We start from the raw sequence: 22,339 nt of genomic DNA, 5'->3' as shown, positions 1-22,339 counted from the left end.
ATATTTGTAATCTCTATAGGCATTGTGAATATGGCATTGCTGATACACCTTCCCATAGGAACACCCCCTGCAGTTTATGGATGCAGTTCATGAGCCCCAGGGATTGTTGGCATCATGGATCAGTTGCTCAGTAGCATTTCTTGGTAGCCATACCCAGAGTCAGATTCAAATAACAGTTAGTTAAAAGTTTCATAAGGTCTTGAATATCAAGGTCCAATAATCAGTTTCAGTTTCTTCTTTTAAGGTCTTGAATAGCAAGCTCCCATTGCCTAGGGAACATCTTTAAAGTGAAGCTTATGTTGTTTGCATGCCTTCTACACATATTCTAGTTGCTGATTAAATGACAATATAAAATATGTGCCATTTCTCCCCATAAAACTCTCCAGGTCAGGGGTGGCCAGGTAGCGCAGTGAGTAAGAGCACCAGCTCCAGAGTCAGGATGACCTGGGATCGAATCCAGGCTCAGACACCTAACACCCACCCAGAAACACCTGGCTGTGTAACCTTGAGCAAGTTACTTAAACCCATTTACTTAGGGGTGGCCAGGTGGCACAGTGAGTAAGAGCACCGGCCCCAGAGTCTGGATGATCTGGGATTGAATCCAGGCTCAGATACTTCGCACCACACCCAGAAATAACTGGCCATGTAACCTTTAGCAAGTTACTTAACACCAATTGATTTTAAAAAAAAAAGCTCTCTAGGTCCACAGAACACACAGTATGAACACAATATTTTCACAATAGTAAAAAACTTTGAATAAAGTTAATTTTTCCATTAATGCAAAGATATTCCACAAGTTACCTCCCTCTAAGAAAATTTGGGGGGGCAGAGCCAAGATGGCAGAGTAGAAGCAGGAAAACGCCTTGAGCTCCCTACTATAACCACCTCAAATACTTTAAAAAATATGACTCTAAAAAACTTTAGAGCTACAGAACCCACAATGTGACAGAGAGAAACAAATTTCCCACTGAAGACAGCCCAGCAGGCAGGCAGGAGGGGTCCATCATAGTGTGGTAGGAGCTGAGTCCAGCCCCTCATGAGCCCAAGGTTTTAGTCTCAGGGCAGCCCCAACCAGCAGTGGCTGGAGTGGACACTGGGAGAGTGGATCACCAGCAGCTGCGGCGGTTTCCAGAATTATCAAACCAAAGATGCCAAAGGCAAAATAAAAGGTCAGTGTGGACTCTATGGGAACAGGGGACCAAGAGTGTGGTCTTGTCTCTACCCTCAGGGTGAGAAGGCAAGAAGCAGCAAATGCACTACAGCCATGAAGCCACAGTTGTGTGGCTGCTTCAGAGCTCCTGGTCTGCAGATTGTAGGGGAACCAAGCAACCATTCATTGATTTAACCTGCTTGCATCTGGATTGCTGTCTTGGGTGGAGGTCTTGGGGTGTTTGACCAGGTACCAGAGCCTGTGGAGGCTTCAGGGAGGACACCCAACTAATAGTTCCAGCAGCTGCAAAAAACCCAGCAATTTGGGACAAATCTATCCTCTCTGGAAGCAGAGTTCTACTGCAAAAAGCTCAAAAGTCAAGTAATTAAGTGGCAACATAGGCAAGCAAAGGAAGCAAAGTAAGCACAGCAGTCAAACCTTAGCTTCCTTTTTTGGGGGACAAAAAGTATCAAAGCATGGAACAGGAGGAAGACAACAAAGTCAGAACTCCTTCACCAAAAGCTTCCAAGAAAACAATGAATTGGTTACAGGCGATAGAGGAACTCAAGAAGATTTGGAAAACCAAGTAAGAGAAATGGAGGAAAAATTAAGAAGAGAAATGAGACTGATGCAAGAAAATCATGAAAAGAGAGTCAACAACCTGACTGAAGAAAATAACACCTTAAAAAATAGACTAACTCAAATGGCAAAAGAGGCCCAAAAAGCCAATGAGGAGAAAATACCTTAAAAAGCTAAATTTACCGGATGAAAAAATAATTTCAAAAGCTCACTGAAGAGAATCATTCCTTCAGAATTAGATTGGAGCAAATGGAAGCTAGTGACTTTATGAGAAATCAAGATACTATTAAATAGATCCAAACAAATGAAAAAATAGAAGGCAATGTGAAATATCTCATTGGAAAAACCACTGACTTGGAAGATAGATCCACGAGAGTTAATTAAAAAATTATAAGACTCCCTGAAAGCCAGGATCAGAAAAAGGACCTAGTAATCATCCTTCAAGAAATGCTTAAGGAAAAATGCCCTGATGTTTTAGAACCAGAGGGCAAAATAGAAATTGAAAGAATCCACCGATCACCTCTTAAAAAAGATTCCAAAAAGAAAGCTCCAAGGAATATCATAGCCAGATTCTGGAGTTCCCAAAGGAAGGAGGAAAACAGCCAAGAAGAAACAATTTGAATATTGTGGAAACACAAACAGGGAAACACAAGATCTAGCAGCTTGGGATTGAAGGGTTTTGAATATGATATTCCAGAGGTCAAAGAAGCTAGCATTAATACAAAGAATCACCTATTCAGTAAAACTGAGCACAATGTTTCAGGGGAAAATATGGTCATTCAATGAAATAGAGGACTTTCAAGCATTCTTGATTAAAAAACCAGAGCTGAATAGAAAATTTGACATTCATATACAAGAAGCGAGGGATGTATGAGAAAGAAAACAGGGAAAATAAATTATAAGGAACTTATCAAAGTTGAACTATTTACATTCCTGCATGGAAAAATAATTGTAACTTATGAAACTTTTCTCAGTATGAAGATAGCTGAAGGGAATATAAATGTACATATGTATGTGTGTATATATATGTATACATGCATATATGTCTATATAGGAGGGTATATGTGTGTATGAATACATATGTGAGTGTGTGTATATATGTGTACAGTTATACATAGACAGAGGGCACAGGATCAATTGAATATTTAAAAAATAAGAGGTGACAGAGGAATATAATGAGAGGAGATAGGGAGAGACAGAATAGGGTAAATTATCTCATACAGAAGAGGCAAGGGAAAACTGTTACAATAGAGGGTAAGAACAGGAAGGCAAAAGGGAATGGGTCAACCTTACTCTCATTGAATTTGGCTTAAGGAGGGAATAACATACACACTAAATTGTTTATGTTATTCTACAGGAAAGTAGAGGGGAAGAAGATAAGAGGGAGGATGATAGAAGGGAGGGCAGATTGGGGTGGGGGAGGGTATTTAGAAGCACACACTTTTGAAAAGGGACAGGGTCCAAAGTAGAAAATAGAACAAGTGAGGGGCAGGATAGGATGGAGGGAAATATAGTCAGTCTTTCACAATTTATCCACTATGGAAATGTTTTGGGTAACTACCCATGAATGACCTATATTGAATTGCTTATCTTCTCAGTAAGGGTGGGTGATGAGGAAAGAAGGGAAAGAATCTGGAATTCAAAGTTTTAAAATCAAATGTTTAAAAAATTATTATAATATATTTCTTTTACATGCACTGGGAAATAAGATAAACAGGCACTGGTGTATGGAGATCCATCTTGCCCTACTGGAAAGTTGAAGGGGATATGGGGGAGGATATAGGAGACGGCAGATTGGGGGAGGGGGTATTCAGTGGGATTGCTGCTCTGGGGTGATGGGTAGGGGAAAGACAGAGAAAATTTGTAACTCAAATCTTGTGGAAATGAATGTTGTAAACTAAAACTAAACATGAAATTTAAAAAATAATAAAGTCATTGAGCATAATAAGGAAAAAAAGAAAATTGATCAAAACTAAAATTTTTTTTCCCCAAACTGAAGATGTTTGTGATCTAATTTCTGTGATTAACAGAATAACAGCTAGGTGCCTGAATAAGTTGTATCAATAACTATTTATTCTATTAAATTTATATATGCACACAGACAGACACACATATATATATGTATTTCTTTTTAGAACCTAGAGGGAGTTAATACCCAGCCATCTACAAATCAAGAGAATTGCACCCCTCCATCTTGCAAACAGTTTTTATTATGTTAATATTCATACTAAACAAAAGACAAAAGAATCTTTTATTTTTGCAAAGACAATTCTCAAGATTTAAGTTTGAAAACAAAGTGCACACTTTAGCTTTTAGGGTCTGATTAAAACTGAATTCAAACACTAGGCTTTCTTTTCCCTCTTAGCCTTTGCTTCTTCTGGGCTGCCAGAGTTCAGATTCTTATCAGTTCTAAAAGCTGTCAGCTTCACCCTCAACCTCTGAGAGAGTCTCATCCTGCTAGAGCTTTTTCTGGCTAAATTTTAAATTTCTCACCAAAAAACACAAAACATTTCATAAACAAAGACAGAGAGACACTTGGCAAGACAAAGTGTGTGCAAATCTACTTTCTTACTGGTTTTTTAAGACATAAACCCAATTTAGAATTAGAATATAGACGAGTCAAAATTCAGAATTACCATTACACATACCAATTTTCTCTGACTTTGGTCAATTTCTTTTTTTAATTTCTTTTTTTATATTTTAAATTGAATTTTGTTTACTTTTAGTTTACATCATTCATTTCTACAAGATTTTGAGTTACAAATTTTCTCTGTCTTTCCCCTACCCACCACCCCTAAACAGAAATCCCACTGTACACCCTCTACCCCAATCTGCTCTCTCCTATATCCTCCCCCATCCCCCTCTGACTTTCCAATAGGGCAAAATGGATATTGAGGGGCTGCCTCAAATGGAGAATGACTGAACAAGTTGTGGCATATGAAATATTATTGTGGGATGTGTGATCAAAGTCAGTTATCACACATCACACAATATGATAAACAGGCAGACTTCAGAAAAACCTGGAAAGATATTGGAGTGAATGGAGGAGAACCAGAAGAACATTGTACTCAGTAACAGCCAAAGTGTGTGATGACTGATTTTGATAGACTTAGACTTTCTCAGCAATGCAAGGACCTAAAACGATTCCAAAGGACTCATGATGGAAAATGCCATATGCATACAGAGAAAGAACTATGGTGTCTCAATGTAAGAGAAAAGTAGATTATTTTCTTTTTTGTGTGTTCGTTTTCTTTCTCAGGGTTTCTCCCTTTCATTATAATTCTTCTATACATCACTAATGTGAAAATATGTTTAATTGCAATGTATATGTAGAGCCTATATCAGATTGCATACTGTCTTGGGGAGGGAAGGAGGAGAGAAAGGGAGAAAATTTAAAACTTACAGAATGGGATTTTGAAAACTAAAAATAAAGAAATTAACTAATAAGAAAAAAAGAAATTCTTCTGCATATAGGGCTTATCATCAGATCTTACTCATACTATAGAAATGTTGGCTAGTGCGATCTTCTGTTCTCCATTAGATTTTAGATGTGACTATTTCAAAATACCCTAAGCATTACCTTTTATCTATAAATTGAGAAACAAAGTATTAACTCTATTCCTATGAAGTGAAAACTCTTAAGTACTTACTTCCTTGGACTATACCATGCTAAGAGCAGATCAAAATCTAGAGCATTTTTCCTGGACCAAAAGTCAATCCTTCTTAGAACAAGAAATTTTAAAAGTAAAGACTTATGAAATTGCCTAGCATATCTTGAGCTAACCTATTGAGCTAATTGAGTTAACAGGTATGAATTTAAATTGTGGAGTTTTATATTGACATACAGAGTTAACTATAATCTGACTGAACCAGACCTTATCTCTGTTTCCAGGCTAATGAGTTGCTGGGGCTAAACAGAAATTGTTACTGGTTATTTTGCAAACCTCTCAAACTCTCTCCTCCTAAGATTACCAAGTTTTTTCTTTGGACTTTAGCCTGTTATGCTGTAATGGGAATGTAAATTTTTAAGATCTTCCCTGCCCCTAGGCTAAAGTGCACCTGGAGCCTGGGGTGGGAGGCTTGTATTTTCAGTAGATACTTTGTGATTGGCCAGTGGGTCAAGAAAGTTGTTACATTCTCTGAGCCAGGAGAAGGCTATATAAGCCCTGATGTGAGGCTTTGTTTTGGGGGCTCACTTTGAGAAGCGTTCTGTGATTTGATCAGATGAGACTCTGGGAAGCCGTTGTCCAGAGTCCTCTGGCTTTGAAAAACCCAGATGTTGATTTGGTATGGATGTAATGGTTCGACAGTTTGGAAAACTGTCTACTTGATCTGTTTCTCTGTCTTGATAATTCTGTCTGTATACTCTGAAGTTCGGGGTACTGACCTTTTCCCCCTGAACTAGGTAAATGATACTTATTTGACTGATTAAAGTAAGCTTGTTAACCCATTTTGAGTTGCTCTCCTTTATCAAAGCAGATCCAAGAACCTGTGTGGGCAGCCACCCTGGCAACTCTGGGGTGCTTGCTGCTACATATGCAAAACAACTTACCTTGTGAAACTGTGAGAAGCCCCTGACTTCTCCCACTTTCACCTTGGCTATTCCCTCTGCTTTAGGACCCTATATAAACCTTGTTCACATCCACTTCCTGGGGTCCCCCAGCACTTGCTATATGATACTCAGAGCTGCAACTCACTTTCCCCAATTAAAAGTATCAATTTTTATATGTTGGCAATTTTCTCTTGAATTCAGGCTGACCCTATGTATTTCCTAGTATTGTTAATGTAAAAGTAATTAAATGGTTATAATAAGAAACTTGGTAACACCCACATAGATGAACTACTTCTCTTATAATTTAGATATCAGTAGTTTACAAACTCAGTTATTAATAGAGCTGTCTAAAAGCTGCTAACTATTTTTGTTTACTGTATATCATTAAGATTAAAATAATTGTTTAAAAAATTATTTATTGTTTCTGATATGATGTTTGAGACTTGTATTTGACATGGATATAACTTTAATTAGCTGTCCTGCTAATGTGGTATAAATTCTGTAATGCTTAAATCTGAAAGCCATAAGATTCAGAGGTAGAAGAACTGGCTTCACATCTAGCTAGAATGGGAAAGTTGATAAATCAGTTCACTTAATAAATCAGTTTATGTTATTTTTTCAACTGTATTAAAGCCATGTGTGATAGGTTGAATGCGTTTTTATATAAGGTAATGTGGATATACATTTGATTAAATTAATATCATCTAATCAGTACTGAGTTTTTTGCAGGGGTCCCCTGATCTTCCTTGTTTTCTTAAGTTGCCCTATTTTCTAGAGATGCAGCTCCCCAGAATTAACATGACAGTGATCTTTTGCAACTCTTGATTAAACTCTCTGTGCTCTTGAAGAGGAATCAGCTAAAATCCCAGCCTAATACATACTGATAAACTGTGCAGCTGGGACTTCAAAACTACATAGATGCTGAACCTACTGTCTTGATGTCCCAAGTGACCTTCTAGGTCCCTGGGTGCAGTCTTTTGAAGAAGTCCAAGTTTTAAAGAACAAATCTTTTTATTAAGGAGATTTGTTCTTTGAAGTTTGGATTCAATCAAAGGGTCAAACTTGAGAGGAGAGTTGTTTTGATTTGTATTTCTCTAATCAATAGTGATTTAGAGCATTTTTTCATAAGATTTTAGGTAACTTTAACTTCTTCATCTGAAAACTGCCTGCAAAACAAATTATCTTAAAGAATGCTGGCAAGAATGTTAAATATCTGCAACAACTGGGAAAACTATGGGGGAAAATACATGCATTTTGGACAGATAATGGATTAAACCTTGGTTAGTTTGGTCAAATGTGCATTTTAAACATAATTTGTAGATCTAAAGTCTGTGCTAGCAAGGGATTTTCAGTGTCATTGAGAGGGCTTTTAAACAGTTATTGCACCTCAAAGGTGAATAACAAAAGGGGAAAGAATAGAAGCAAGGTTTAGACAAATTTCTGCTCAGTTCTGAGGAGAAGATTAATTACCCATACCTCACTGTGACCTGAGTTGAGGCTGGTCTGATTGTGGATAATAAGGATAGAAATTCACAAGGATGGGGAAGAGAAGGGAAGCCTAAAGTAGATGTTTCAATGCTTAATAAAGGGAAAAAGGATATATTTACTTATATGTGTATGCTACACTATGTGGAGACAGTAGTAAAGCAGGCAACGTAGATTTGGGCTCCCTGTCTCACAGTTGTCAGTCTGTTTTTGTCTTCCCATCATTGCATTTTATGTGTCTCTCAGATCCTGTGATTGTACTCGGGGAGTTTAGGAGGAAAAACTTTGCCAACCAAACTATATCTCTGTGTCTTATTAACTAACGTGAGCCTCCATAAGTTTTCAGAAAGATTCTTTACCTTCCTTTGCATTTCTGAACTATGGTCAAGTTCTGGAGTATAGAAGGACAGATAGGAAAATAAAAGCAGAGAGGATCTTTTCCTATCAGATATATATTGTGGTTTGAATGTTTTTATAAATGTTGAAATGAATGCTAGTAAGCAATTTTGCTAATAATTTATTTTGAGGGAATTAATTTCCCATTCTCCACTCCTAGAATGACTGGTTTGCTATTTTACAGCTAGAGAAAAAATTCATCTCGCTTATTATAGAGAGTGGGTTTGGAAGTTGTGTCAGTAAAAGTTTCAAGGTGAAGAAAAAATGGAAAGAAAAACTTGTACTTTAGAAGAGAGTGGTACTTAAACTTTTTCTGGTTCATGAAACATGGTTCTGTGAACTGGGAAACAACTAGATGGTAATGGAGTTTAACTAGAATATCTAATTAAATATTTAGGTAATCTTATGAGCTAAAGTTAATCACTATCAATGTAAAAATAACTTTGAATTGGTGTGTATACTGGTTATATAACTTTTTGAATTGGTGTGTATACTGCTTATGTGTTTGGATATTAAGAATTGTTTTACTCTTTACAAGAGTAACTTGTTTAAGAAAGCAACTTGAAAATACTTTGGGTTACTTGTTATATTATAATTTAATTGTTAGAGAAAGTCTCTGTAAACTTTTAAAGTTTTTTTTATTTTTAAAGACATCTTAAAGGATTTTGGGATACTTCTTTCTCCTAGTGAACAATATAAATGGCAATAATTTAATGTTTAAGAGCTATATGCATATTAATAATCAGTAATAATCAATATTGTACTTTGAGAATAAATTTTTTTAAATAATCAGTTTTGTCTAACATCAGCGTATCCAAAAATTTTAAGGACAATTTGGCAAAGTAAGGTTAGAGAATAATAGACTGAGATATCATTGGGATAGGGAGGATTTAGGGAGTAAAAAAAATAAAAGAAGCTTGATGTATGTTGACAAAGTTTTAAGGAAGCTTTGGTTTTAAGAGGAAAAGTTGAGTGAAACTTAATGTGTTTATTTCATTAGGACTTATGGTAATACCATTTTTACAGCTTGATTTGAAAGTGAATAGAGAAAAAAATCTGTAGAGGGCTAGGAGTATTAGTGTACATTAAAACCTGATACCAGACTGTCACTTTAAAATCTTTGGCAGTGAATTGGTTGAAAACAGAGGACTCCATAACGTGAAATGCACAGGATAAATAGCCCTTGTATAAACTATAATTTTAAATAATAAAAATTACGTATTGAGATATTGTATAATACCATTTGGAAAATAATTCTAGGAGTAATTGAATTTATTCTATTCTCATTTTAAGTACAATGTATTTCCCCTAATAAGATGCTTATTAAATGTCAGAATTTAGCTCCTGGCATAGGGCAAGCACCATATAAATGTCAACTGTTATTATTATTTCTTTAATTATATGATTAGATGTAATTGTTCCATACTTGGTAACTCTACATAGGGTTTTGAGATATGTTTAGTATATAATGTCAATGGTGATAAAATGAATGATTTTCTATGCAAAGTAACTTAGAAATGCAGGAAAAAGGATTGTTTCAATCTTCAAATATATAATTGTATTTGTATAATTTGGTAAGCAATTGTATCAAATATGCTGTTAGAAAAGCAATTTTTCATTTCTGCTTCTTGGAACCAAGATGGCAAAGTAAGAAGTAAGTTGCTCTCAAACCCCCTCATAGACCTCTGAAAGCCCAGAAAATATAGCCCCTGGAAAAACACTGGAACAGATAAACCAGCAGAAAGATGGGTACGGGAGTCTTGTGGCCCAGGAAGCTTGGGGGATTAATGGGAAGACCACTCTCATTCTGGGAGAGGAGCAGTACAAGATGGGAGGTGTCCCAGCAAGCAAGTGGCAAGTTCTACCTCAGAAAAGAAGGGAAAGATTCTGATCCCCAGGGTGATGATGCAGGCAAAAGCAACACCTAGTACGTCAGCACAGGTAGGACAACCAGTAGACACTAGCTCAAAAAACCGCCATGTGCACCAACATTCTCCAGCTGCCAAAGCTCCTGGAGTCTCAGCACAACTCTAGGAAGCACAATTCTAGGAGGCACAGCTCTAGGCTGGCAGAAATCCTCCAGTAGCCAAAACTTCAAGTGCAAGGTTTGGATGAGCAGGCACCCCCAAGGGGCCAGACTCCCCATCCACACCCAGAGAACTCCAGTGACCTCTACTTACCACCAGGTAAGTTACCGGACCCCTATATATCTGCCAGCACCTGAGGCCCTAGCACACAAAGTGAATGACCATGTACTGGGCTCCCAGAACAAGAAGGTTGGGTCAATGTTTTCTGTCAGCAGGAGAGCTCAACTTTATAAAGTAGGAAATAGGTAAACACCATGAGCAAAAAGCAGAAACAGACAATGACCATAGATTGTTATTATGGGGACAGGGAAGGTCAAGGCACAAATTCAGAAGACAGCAACATTGTCAATATATCCACATCTGAAATCTCAAAGGGGAATATGAATTAGTCAAAAGACCCAAAAGTAGAGTGGCTAGGTACGGTAGTACAGTGAATAGAACACTGGCCCTGGAGTCAGGAGGACCTGAGTTCAAGTCCAGACACAGACACTTAACACCTACTAGCTGTGTGACCCTGGGAAAGTCACTCAACCCCAAGTGCCCTACCTTCTCCCCTCCAAAAAGTAAAATAAGAAAAGACCCAAAAGCCTTCTTGCAAGAGCTCAAGAAGGACTTTAAAAGTCAAATAAGAGAGATAGAATAAAAATTAGGAAAAGAAATGAGAGGTACATAAGAGAAAGTCAATAGCTTTGGAAAGGAAGGATAAAAATTCACTGCAGAAAACAAGTCTTTAAAAAATACTATTGGCTAAATGGAAAAAAAGTATATTAAAGAAAACAACTCCTTAAAAAGTAGAATTGGTCAAATGGAAAAGGAGGCACAAAAACTCACTGAAGAAAAGAACTTAAGGGGTGCCTAGGTAGTGCAGTGAATAGAGCACCAGCCCTGATGTTAGGGGGACCTGAGTTCAAATCCAGCCTCAGACACTTAACACAAAAACTAGCCATGTAACCTTGGGCAAGTCACTTAACCCCAATTGCCCTCCAAAAAGAAAAAGAAAAGAAACGAACTTAAAGGCAAAATGGGCCAAATGGAAAAGGGGGTACAAAATGTAATAGAAGAAAATGATTTGTTAAAAATTAAAATTGGGCAAGTGGAAGCTAATCACTGTATGAGATATGAAGAATCAGTCAAACAGAAACAAAGGAATGAAAAAATAGAAGAAAACTTAAAATACTTCACTGGTAAAACAACTGAGCTGGAAACTCACTCAGGAGAGACAATTTAAAAATTATTGGCCTACCTGAAAAAAAATGACTAAAAAAGCCTAGGCAGCATCTTTCAGGAAATCATCAAGGGTCTTAGAATCAGAAGGTAAAATAGTCACCAAAAGAATCCATCAATCACCTGAAAGAGATCCCAAATTGATAATACAAAGGAATATTGTAGCCAAATTCAAAAATTACCAGGTCCAAGAGAAAATACTGCAAGCAGTCAGAAAGAAACAATTTAAATATCATGGAACCACAGTCAGAAATATGCAGGACATTGCAGCTTCTACATTAAAAGATTAGAGAACATGAGTATGATATTCTATAAGGCAAAGGAGCTTGGATTGCAAGCAAGGATCAACTATCCAGCAAAACTGAAGATAATCTTTCAGGAGAGGAGACAGACATTTAATGAAACAGGAGACTTCCAAATCTTCCTAATGAAAAGAACAGAGCTCAACAGAAAATTTAATCTTCAAATGTAAGACTCAAGAGAGGCAGAAAAAGGGAAACAGGAAAGAAATAAAGCAACATGTTATTAACAAGAACCAACTGTTTACATCCCTGCAAGTTAATATGACTCTTGTAACTTTTGAGAACTGTATTGTTATTACATTTATAATAGGTATATGTAGACAGAGGTTATGGATATAAGTTGATTTTGATGTGATGATAAAAATGTAATTAAGTGGAGAAAAGGGATTGTACTGGGAGAAAAGGAAAGGAGGAGGCAGATAAGGGTAAATTACATTACATGAAAAGACACAAAAACATATAACTTTAGAGGAAAAGAAGGGAGGGAGAAGAGCATTGTTTGAACCTAACTTTCATCAGATTTGGTTTAAGGAGAGAATAACATACGCAAGTATAGCAATCTAACTTACACTCTAAGAAGTGGGAGGGGAAGAAATAGTAAGGCTAAAGGAGAAGAAAAGGGAAGGGGCCATAGAAGTGGGAGCAGATTGAGAGAGGTGGTGGTCAAAAGGAAAACTGTAGTGAGGAGGGAAAGTGAAAAAGAAGAGAGAAAAGTATAAACAGGGAGGGTGGAATAGGATGGAGAGAAAGACATAAATAGTAATCATAAGAGTTAATATGAATGGGATAAACTCTCACACAAAACAGAAGTATATAGCAGAGTGGATAAAAACCAGAATCTTACAAAACATTGTTTACAAGAAACATTTCTGGAGCAGAGGGATACACACAGAGTAAAAGTAAAAGACTGGAGAATACATTATGCTTCAGCAGAAGTAAAAAAAAAAGCAGAGGTAGCAATTCTGATCCCAGGCCAAACAAAAGCAAAAATAGATCTAATTAAAGGAGATAAGGAAATAAACTACATCTTACTAAAAGGCACCTTAGTCAGTGATGTAATATCATCACTCAACATAAATGCACCACGTGGTATAGCATTCAAATTCTTAGTAGAGAAGTTAAGTGAAATGAAGCAATAGACAGAAAAATTATAATACTGGGGGGGTCTTAAACTCCACCTCTCAGGACTAAATAAATCTAACCACAAAATGTACAAGGAAGGAGTTAAGGAGAAGAATATATTTAATAAAAGTTAGATATGGTTGACTTCTGGAGAAAATGTAATGTGGATAGAAAGGAATATACCTTTTTCTCTGTGGTACATGGCAACTACACAAAAATTGACTATATATTAGGGTATAAAAACTTCATAATCCAGTGCAGAAAGGCAGAAATATTTGTTGATTTCAATTAAGTTATTTCTTTTTATTCTCATGAATTCATTCCAATTGTTTTTCTACCAGGACACCTGACTTGCTGTTTCTTTCTCCATCCAGTTTCCCATTAGTCTCCAACTTCCCTTACAGCTACAAATTAGCTTATATAAGTACAATTATTTATGAAGAATAAGCAAACTATGAAGTTCTTGCTACATTAGAAAGATACTCAAGACTACTTGTTTATGGATTTTCCCCTAATCATTGACTTATATCATGTAAGTCTTCAAGCATGGATAGTGAGAAGTATGATCAGTCATAGACTCTCAAAGGCATCAAGGAATAGGGCAAGGCGGTCAATGTGGGTTATGAAGTATCCTTCTTTCCCTATGTACCTGGGATCAGGAAGGGGAGATTAAGCAGAGTGTGAATACAAAGGAAACTAATTTTGAGAAAGAACACATTTTAATCTCCAGAAAATTATTTTTTGTATTCAATGCATTATAAAATTTAATGTGCTGAATTTTAAAAAAGGTGTTATCTAAGTTGTTACTATATTTATATTTAATTACAGATATAAAACACCATAACCTATTTTCTATATTAAAAAATCAAAGGTTTCCTTATGACTTGATTAATTTTTTAAAGATCCCAAATGTATGGAATTAAAAAGATAAATTAGATGGAGTTAACACAATTCTATTGAGATAAAGAGCTACTCCAACCTTATCAGTTCTTTATCAGATATCAAATTTTTTAATACAACGTAAGAAACATGACTAAACAGTTTATGTGCTATTTGTTTTGTTGTGATGAATCTCTTACTAGAGATTAATAGCTGAAGGGGCTGTATCTGAGATACAAAGTCTTTGATGCCTAAATATCCTAGGAATGAGCAGAGTGGCTACAATAATCTAGTGAAATAATTCCTACACAATCTTTACATGAGTAATGTTATGTGAGTCAAGGGCTTCAGTGATGTCTCTAGTTTAGATAGTATCACAAAAGTATCACTGTAACTTCAGGCATGACAGAAATAATTTGAGAGAAGACTGTGTCAGCTAAATTAAGTGCAACCCACTTTAGGGTTAGGGGTGACAATGTGGAAGTGAGTATAGGCTCATTCTCTTACTGCTTATGCCACAGTGAATCAGGGTTAGCCACAAGCATAAAGGTATAAAGATGAACTAATGGTAAACATGAGGATATGAGAAATAAGCTGGGGTTTAAAGACACTCAAGATAGGAGGGTGAGAGTCAAGGATAAATGACTAAATGAATGAAAAAGAGTGAATGAAGCATTTTGTTAACTTTGATTTTTTTTTATACTGAGGTAATTACCATGAAAAAGAACATTTCCATGTACAAAGTACAATAGAAAAAGATGAATTTTATGTGTAAAACTAAAAATCTTTATTATTAAATACAGCTTGCTTTAAAGTGTCACAACTTCAAAAGGTTCAATTGTCTGTTTCCTTCCTAATTTACTTCTCTCCTTCTCACTGCAATTATAAAAGTTCTTCCCATGACCCTCTTCTTTCTCCTTCCTTCCTTCATTCCTTCTTCATTCATTCCTTCCTTCCCCCTTTTTTTTGAAGAAGCAACTTTGACATTAGAAGGCTATGCCAGGGGGATGAAGCCAAGATAGCAGAGTAAAAGCATGAACTTGGCATATGATACCACTCCAATTACTTCTAATACATGAAAAAAATGACTCTAAACAAATTTTAGAGTTACAGAATCCACAATGTGACAAAGAGAAACAAATCTCCCAATGAAAGCAGCACAGCAGGCTGACAGGAAGGGTCAATCACACTGGTCGGGGAGACAAGTGCAGTCCTGCATGAATTGTGCAGTTCTGACCCCAGGGTGGCAGGTGACCATTTAGAGGGTAATAGCTCTTTCTTTAACCTGCTTGGATCTGGATCACAGTCTTGGGTGGTCGTCCTGGGATGTGTGGCCAGTGTGTCAGAGCTTGTGGGGGCTGTAGAGATGATGCCCTCCTAATGGCTCTGGCAGCTGTGAAAACCCCAGTGATTCGGAACAAAGCTTTCTCCATTCTCGAAGCAGAGTTCTACCATGGAAAAGAGCTCAAACATCAAGTAATTGACTGGCAAGATGAGCAAGCAGAGAAAATGCAATCAGAACATAGATTCCTTTTTTGGGGACAAAAAAGATCAAAGCATGGAATGGGAGGAAGACAACAAAGTCAGAACTCCTGCATCAAAACCTCCCAAGACAATTATGAATTGGTTACAGTCCAAGGAGGAGCTCAAGAAGGATTTTAAAAAGTGTAAGAACAATTGGGAAGAGAAATGAGAATGATGCAAGAAAACCAGGAAAAGCAAGTCAACAGCCTGCTAAAGGAGACCCCAAAAATACTGAAGAATATAACACCTTAAAAATAGACTAACTCAAATGGCAAAAGAGGCCCAAAAAGCCAATGAGGAGAAGAATGCCTTAGAAAACCAAATTTGCCAGATGGAAAAAGAATTTCAAAAACTCACTGAAAAGAATAGTTACTTTGAAATTAGATTGGAGTGAATGTAAGCTAATGACTTTATGAGAAATCAAAATATTATAAAACAGATCCAAATAAATGAAAAAAAAATAGAAGGCAATATGAAACATTTCATTGGAAAAATCACTCAGCTGGAAAATAGATCCAGGAGAGATAATTTAAAAATTATTGGACTACCTGAAAGCCATGATAAAAAAAGAGCCTGGACACTATCTTTCAAGAAATTATCAAGCAAAATTGCCTTGATATTTTTAGAACCAGAGGGCAAAATAGAAATTGAAAGAATTCACTGATCGCTTCTTGAAAAAGATTAAAACAACAACAACAACAACAACAACTCCTAGGAATGTTACAGCCAAATTCCAGCATTCCCAGTTCAAGAAGAAAATATTCCAAGCAGTCAGAAAGAAACAATTTGAATATTGTGGAAACACAGTCAGGATAACACAAGTCCTCCCAGTTTCTACATTAAGGAATCTAAAGGGCTTGCAATATGGTATTCCAGAGATCAAAGGAGCGAGGATTAAAATCAAGAATTGCCTACCTAGCAAAACTGAGTATAATGCTTCAGGGGAAAATATGTTCATTCAATGAAATAGAGAACTTTCAAGCATTGTTGATGAAAAAAAACCAGAGCTGAACAGAAAATTTGACTTTCAAATACCAGAAGCTAGAGAAGAATGAGAAGGTAAATAGGAAAAAGAAATAATAAGGAACTTATTAAATTCGAACTATTTATATTCCTACATGGAAAAATGATAATTGTAACTCATAAGACTTTTCTCAGTATGAAGATACTTGAAGGGAATATATATATGTATATGTGTACATACATAAATGTATGTATAGGAGAGTGTATATGTGTATAAATATATATGTGAGTATGTGTTTATGTATGTACATGTATACATAGACAGAGGGCACAGGATCAGTTGAATAGGAAGTGATGGTATCTAAAAAATAAAGTTAAGAGGTGATAGAGGAATTTATTGGGAGGAGAAAGGGAAAGATAGATTAGGTTATATTAACTCACATAAAATAGTCAAGAGAAAACTATTACAATGGAGGGGAAGAGCAGGAAGGTGAAAGGGAATGGGTCAGTCTTACTCTCATTGAATTTGGCTTAAGGAGGGAATAATACACATATTCAATTGGGTATCTTACCCTACAGGAAAATAAGGGGGAAGGGGATAAAAGGGAGTATGAAAGAAGGGAGGGTAGATTGGGGGAGAGGGTAGTTAGAAGCATACACTTTTGCAATGGTATTGGATCAAAGGAGAAAACAGAATAAGGTGGGGGTGGGATAGGATGGAGGGAATTATAATTAGTCTTTCACAGTATAAGTACTATGGAAATGTTCTACATAACTACACATGTCCAACCTATAATGAATTGCTTATCTTCCCAGTGGGGGTGGGTGAGGAGGGGAGAAGGGGAAAAAATCTTCAACTCAAAGTTTTAAAAACAAATGTTTAAAAAAATTTTTTTACGTGCAACTGGAAAATAAGATATACAGGCACTGGGGTATAGAAACCCATCTTGCCCTACTAGAAAATTGGGGGTATGGGGGATTACATAAGAGAGAATAGATTGGGGGAAGGGGTATTAAATGGGCTTGCTATTTTGGGGTGGGGGTAGGGGAAAGATGGGGAGAAAAATTTGTAACTCAAAATCTTGTGGAAATGAATATTAAAAACTAAAAATAAGTAAATAAACTTGAAAACAATATAAAAAAAGAAGGCTATGCCAGTTACCAAGGATGAACATGAGTGTCCAATCCACATCCAATAAAGTGGAGGCCTATTCTTTTCTGGATTCTCTATTGTCTTCAATGCTTGTATCCTCAGGCAGGCACACTCAACCTTACACAAATACATTTGTCTATAAGAAAGCAAGGAAGTGTATGGTAAGTAAATGCTCAACTGTGGTCCTGTACAGTTGTCCCTTCCTGTCTGCACTGATATTGTTGCATCCCCACTTCCCAAGAACTACACTGCTTTTGGACTTCTTTGTACCACTCCAGCAATGCTTCATTCTTCCTATTCTACCCCCTTCAGTACCAGAAACTCATCTTTGGGAAATCTCATTATCTTGCAGTATTGAAATCTGCCTATACTCATACTCAACACTGCCATCTCATCAGGATTTTTCAGTTCAATTTAATAAACTTTTATTAAGTGCCTACTATATGCCAGTATGCTAAGTTCTGGGAATACAAAAATGTAAAAGACAACCCCTGACATCAAGGAGTTAAATCTGCTGCGGGATAACAACATATGGACACTGGAAATGGTTGGGAGAAGGTAGAAATAACACCAAGTGAGCATCTTGTTTCATCAAGTTAAATCAAGAAGAGTTGCAGATCCCTGCCCTCTACAAAGGAAAACTTTGGAAGTATTTTAGTGCTTCACCTCCAGCTCTCCATCAGAATAAAGAGGAAGCTGGGGAGTTGGGAAAGTCTTGAGTACACAAGGTTGAGTTAAATAATTGATGATGAATTTTCAGGTGATCAGCTTATCCTGGGAATGACATCTTGTTTCTTGGAGTTCAAACCAAGAAGAGATACTGATGGAGAGTGGTAAGTGATATGGAAAGTTCAGATCCTTTCTAGAAAGGAAAGTTTCTGTGCCTTAAATTCTTTGTCTAAGAATCAACTCAATTGGGGTGGCTAGGTGGCACAGTGAGTAAGAATGCCAGCCCTGGAGTGGGGAGTACCTGGGATCAGTTCCAGCATCACATAATTAACACCCACACACACCCCCACACACACACACACAAACTGGCAGTGTAACCTTGGGCAAGTAACTTAACCCCCAATTTCTTTAAAAAAAAAAGAATAAACTCAATTGGCTCTTGTACTGAATAAGTAAACAGTTTTTTTTTAAATAATATATAAAGGCAGATAAAGGAATTCCATTGACCAGGTTTAAGTAAAGGTCCCTACATGTCTGGGTCCAAGACATATTCTCTTCTCAACCTGCCTTTCCTTAGCGATCCCTCTGGCAAACATTTTCTCTGCCAAAACATTATACCCTGGGAATGTGCAATCAGACTGGAACTTAGCTGGTCTGTATTTTTCAGGGAGTTTTATATCCTACCACATTCTCTGTGTGTTGATGACATATCATATGGACTAATCTGATCAATTCAATAAATATTTATAAGCCCCAACTATGTGCCAGACACTGTGCTAAGAGCTAGTGAAACAAATAAGAAAAACAAAGACAGTCCCTGCCCTGAAGGGACTTACAGTCTTATGGAGGTACCCTACAGGGGCCAAGTTATTTCTTGGAATCAAACCAAGCAGATCTGCTGATAGAAAAAAGAGTGTAACTTGGAAAGTTCTGAAACTTCTGAACCCTTTTTAAAGAAAGACTTTGAGAGGAATTTATTTCTCCATCCTCCAGATTTCCAATAAGAAGAAAGAGATAATTTGAAGAGTTAAGAAATGGAATATAAAATGTTAAATATACAAAATTGAGCCAATCAGCATGGGTAGGAGAGATAATCAGCTTATCCTAACAGGGACATGATCTATTCAGCTGAAACTCATTGCTGATAGAAAATGGAGATGATCCTTCATGACTGATTCTATTGGCTAGCCTAAACAATAAATTAATTACTAATTATACAGAAAATTTGTCTTTTGGGATTTTTCATTCATAACAGAAGGATTATTTTCTAGCCTAGATAATCATATTTTTGTAAACATATTCTAATGTTACTTTAAAACTAAAATAACATAAGTTCTATTTGACCTTCATTGTTTCCCTTGGATTTTTCTTTAATATCAATATTTTTCTTCCCATGTTGACTCAAGCAGTTGGTTTTTGGTCCCTAAATATCCCAGTTGACACTCATTCCTTTTGTCACAGTGTCATAGAATTTTTGAATTGGAAGAGAATGCAAAGGTCATCTAGTCCAACCTCTTGGCCTTGTTTCATACCATTTTTGATAACACTTTTCTTATTTATCCTGGTGACTTTCCAGTCTATTTCTATTTTGAAGGTCACAGAAATACCAAAACAAAAATATAAGCCATTTTTCCATGTGCAAGATAAACTACTATATAAGACTGCATCAGACTCGGCCTGCTAGAAATTTTAATATAAATGCTGTAAGCCTAGGAACTACTTTTATATAACTGAAAGACTTTCCCAGTCTTCCATCTAATTAATAATTCAAATAACTGATAAATTGTTTACAGAATATATTTTGTTTCACTTTCTCCACAATTGGTATTTCTAGATATGTGTTGTGAGGAGACAAATATTTGTTTTCTGTCATGACATTTTAAAGATGATGTCTCTGGCAGAAAGCCATGAGTGGGTCCCAGTGAAGATAACTATCCCTTCCCTGCTACTGGAACAAGCTGACCCTGTAGAACTTCCTTGTACAGACAGACCTATTCTGTACTGTTCTATATGGTAACTGTACCACAGCTACTGTATACAATCAAGAGGTCCAGCTATAGGTGCCAACTCCCTAGGCTGGTTTGTATAAACAGGACAGTGACTAGCAGCAAACAAGATGGCCTGCTAATTGATTTACTGATGCAGCAAACCTTACAAAACAAAAACAAAAAACTAACCCTTAGAAGCCTCTCTTTTCCCCTGGGTTTCTATAGTGAACTCTGGGAAGGATGTCAGTGTACTAGACACAGAAATTGAATGTTCCTTTAAGATCTCCTTGATTCCACCCCACATCACCTAATTAGCATAGTTAGCACACCATAGTCTGAACTTTTCCCATAAAAGCTTTTGTTTAATCTCCATTAAGTTTTGAGCTCCCTAAGGAGCTTAGCCTGAGTTATAGCATCACAATAAAGTTCTGCCACTTGAATTGAAGAAGGGTTAAATCCTATATTTTTTTCCAGATGACACCACCCCACACGCCAATATTTTTAGGGATCCCTGTATCTCAATAGTTGAAGAGTTTCAGGTACAAGGAGTGATTTATTTTCAAACTCAGATTACCTGTGTTTACAAATCAACTTTTTGTGTCAGCATCACTGGTTAAAAATGTTTTACCTTCAGGTTTCATAAAATTTTCCTTAAAACTTTATGGTGTTTTGAATCCTGCCTTAAATTTTAATATGGTAATAATAAAAATTTCATAATTTTTCATTGGTATTTGAGACTAAAATTTTATACAGCCTTATTTCATTATGTAAACCTTTAGTAGCAATTTTAGGAATCATCTATGCCATTTCTAAAAGGTAACAGCAAAGATTTTTGTGATTAGAAAAGGAGGTAAAAGTGTTGTACAGCAAAAATTAGAACAGGTAGATTTTATATTAATTTTAGAGAAATTAGAACCATATCATCAAGTGAAGTAATAAAGAGCTAGAAAAAAAGAGGGCCCAGGACACTGCTTTGTGGGACACAATTAGAGTTAGAGGGTGTTAACTTGGATTAAAAGTCATCAAAGGTGAGTGAGAATGAGTAGTCAGAAAGAGAAAAAGTGAACCAGGAAAGAATTCTGTCCGAAAAATCTAGAGAGAAGATAATATTAAGGAGAAGAGAATAATCATGAGTGTCAAAGGCTGTAGAGAGGTCAAGAAGGATGAGGATTCAGAAAGAGCCATTGTTTTGGCAATTAAGAGATCATTGGTAACTTTGTAGAGAGTAGTTTCAGTTGAATGATTGGATTTGAAGTCAGACTGTAAGAAGAGACTGAGAGGAAAGAGGTTTTTTGGTAGAAGACCTTGTTGAGGAGTTTAGCTACAAAGGGCAGAAAAGTTATAGGGAAATAGTCGGGATGGGATGTAAAAAATTGTGAACCAGGTACTGAATGCTTTGAGGAGCAGAATGATCTGGAGATCTGTAGATAACTGTTCCAGAATTTTCTTTAAGTGACAGGTATATATTGTGTGAATTTCAAGGGAGGAGAGGCTACTGAGCAATAGAGGCAGAGTGAGAAGTTGGAATGAGCAATGGTACCAGTGAACTGGGGGCAAAGAATGAAAAGGCAGCCAGTACTAGAAAGAGTGGCATCAGTGTTAACCTAGATTTCATTGATTGCTAAAAGATGGAAGGAGTGGGAGAGGAAAAGATTTAGGATTAAGGAAAGTTTCTTGGCATTCCAGAGGGCACAGTGGATAGAATAAGATGTAGTTGGAACTTTTGTGTGAGAGGGTTGAGGTGGGATGAAGATAAGTCCTAGTTTCACTTTACCTTTTCCCTCAGAAGACTAGAGAATAGGCAGGAGGCAGTGAATCAGGAGACTGAAGACCTATTCCCTAATTGATTTTCCCTTTCCTCTTCACTCAGAGTCAGTCAAAGTGGATGGAAAGCCTGAGGTAAGAGAAAAACTTGCTTCTCTTCAAAACAGAGACTCTCCACATATCAGGTTCGTAGGTATAGCAGGAGGTAGAAGTTGCCTTGGGCTGGTACAGATGGAATTCTTACCCTGTTACCCCCTAATATCCTGAGACTAGAGATCAGTCTAAAGGTAGCAGGAGCTAGGAGTCTCTTACAATTAATAATCAGTCAATTTTCTTCTCCTCCCCAAATCCTGTCCTTATATTAGGAGTTTTCAACACATATAACAGTTCTCTCTCAAATACCCTAACCACTCAGTTCTTGTCAGGAGTTATTCCTAACCCACATCAGCCACACTCAATGTTGGTCATTTCCTTGATCTTGCCATTATCTGCAAATGTATGA

The sequence above is a fragment of the Petaurus breviceps genome, unplaced genomic scaffold (genome assembly GCF_028583685.1).
Source record: "Petaurus breviceps papuanus isolate PSGF00001 unplaced genomic scaffold, PetGlider_PUasm1.0 126, whole genome shotgun sequence".
Taxonomy (NCBI): domain Eukaryota; kingdom Metazoa; phylum Chordata; class Mammalia; order Diprotodontia; family Petauridae; genus Petaurus; species Petaurus breviceps.
This window is presented reverse-complemented; position numbering follows the sequence as displayed.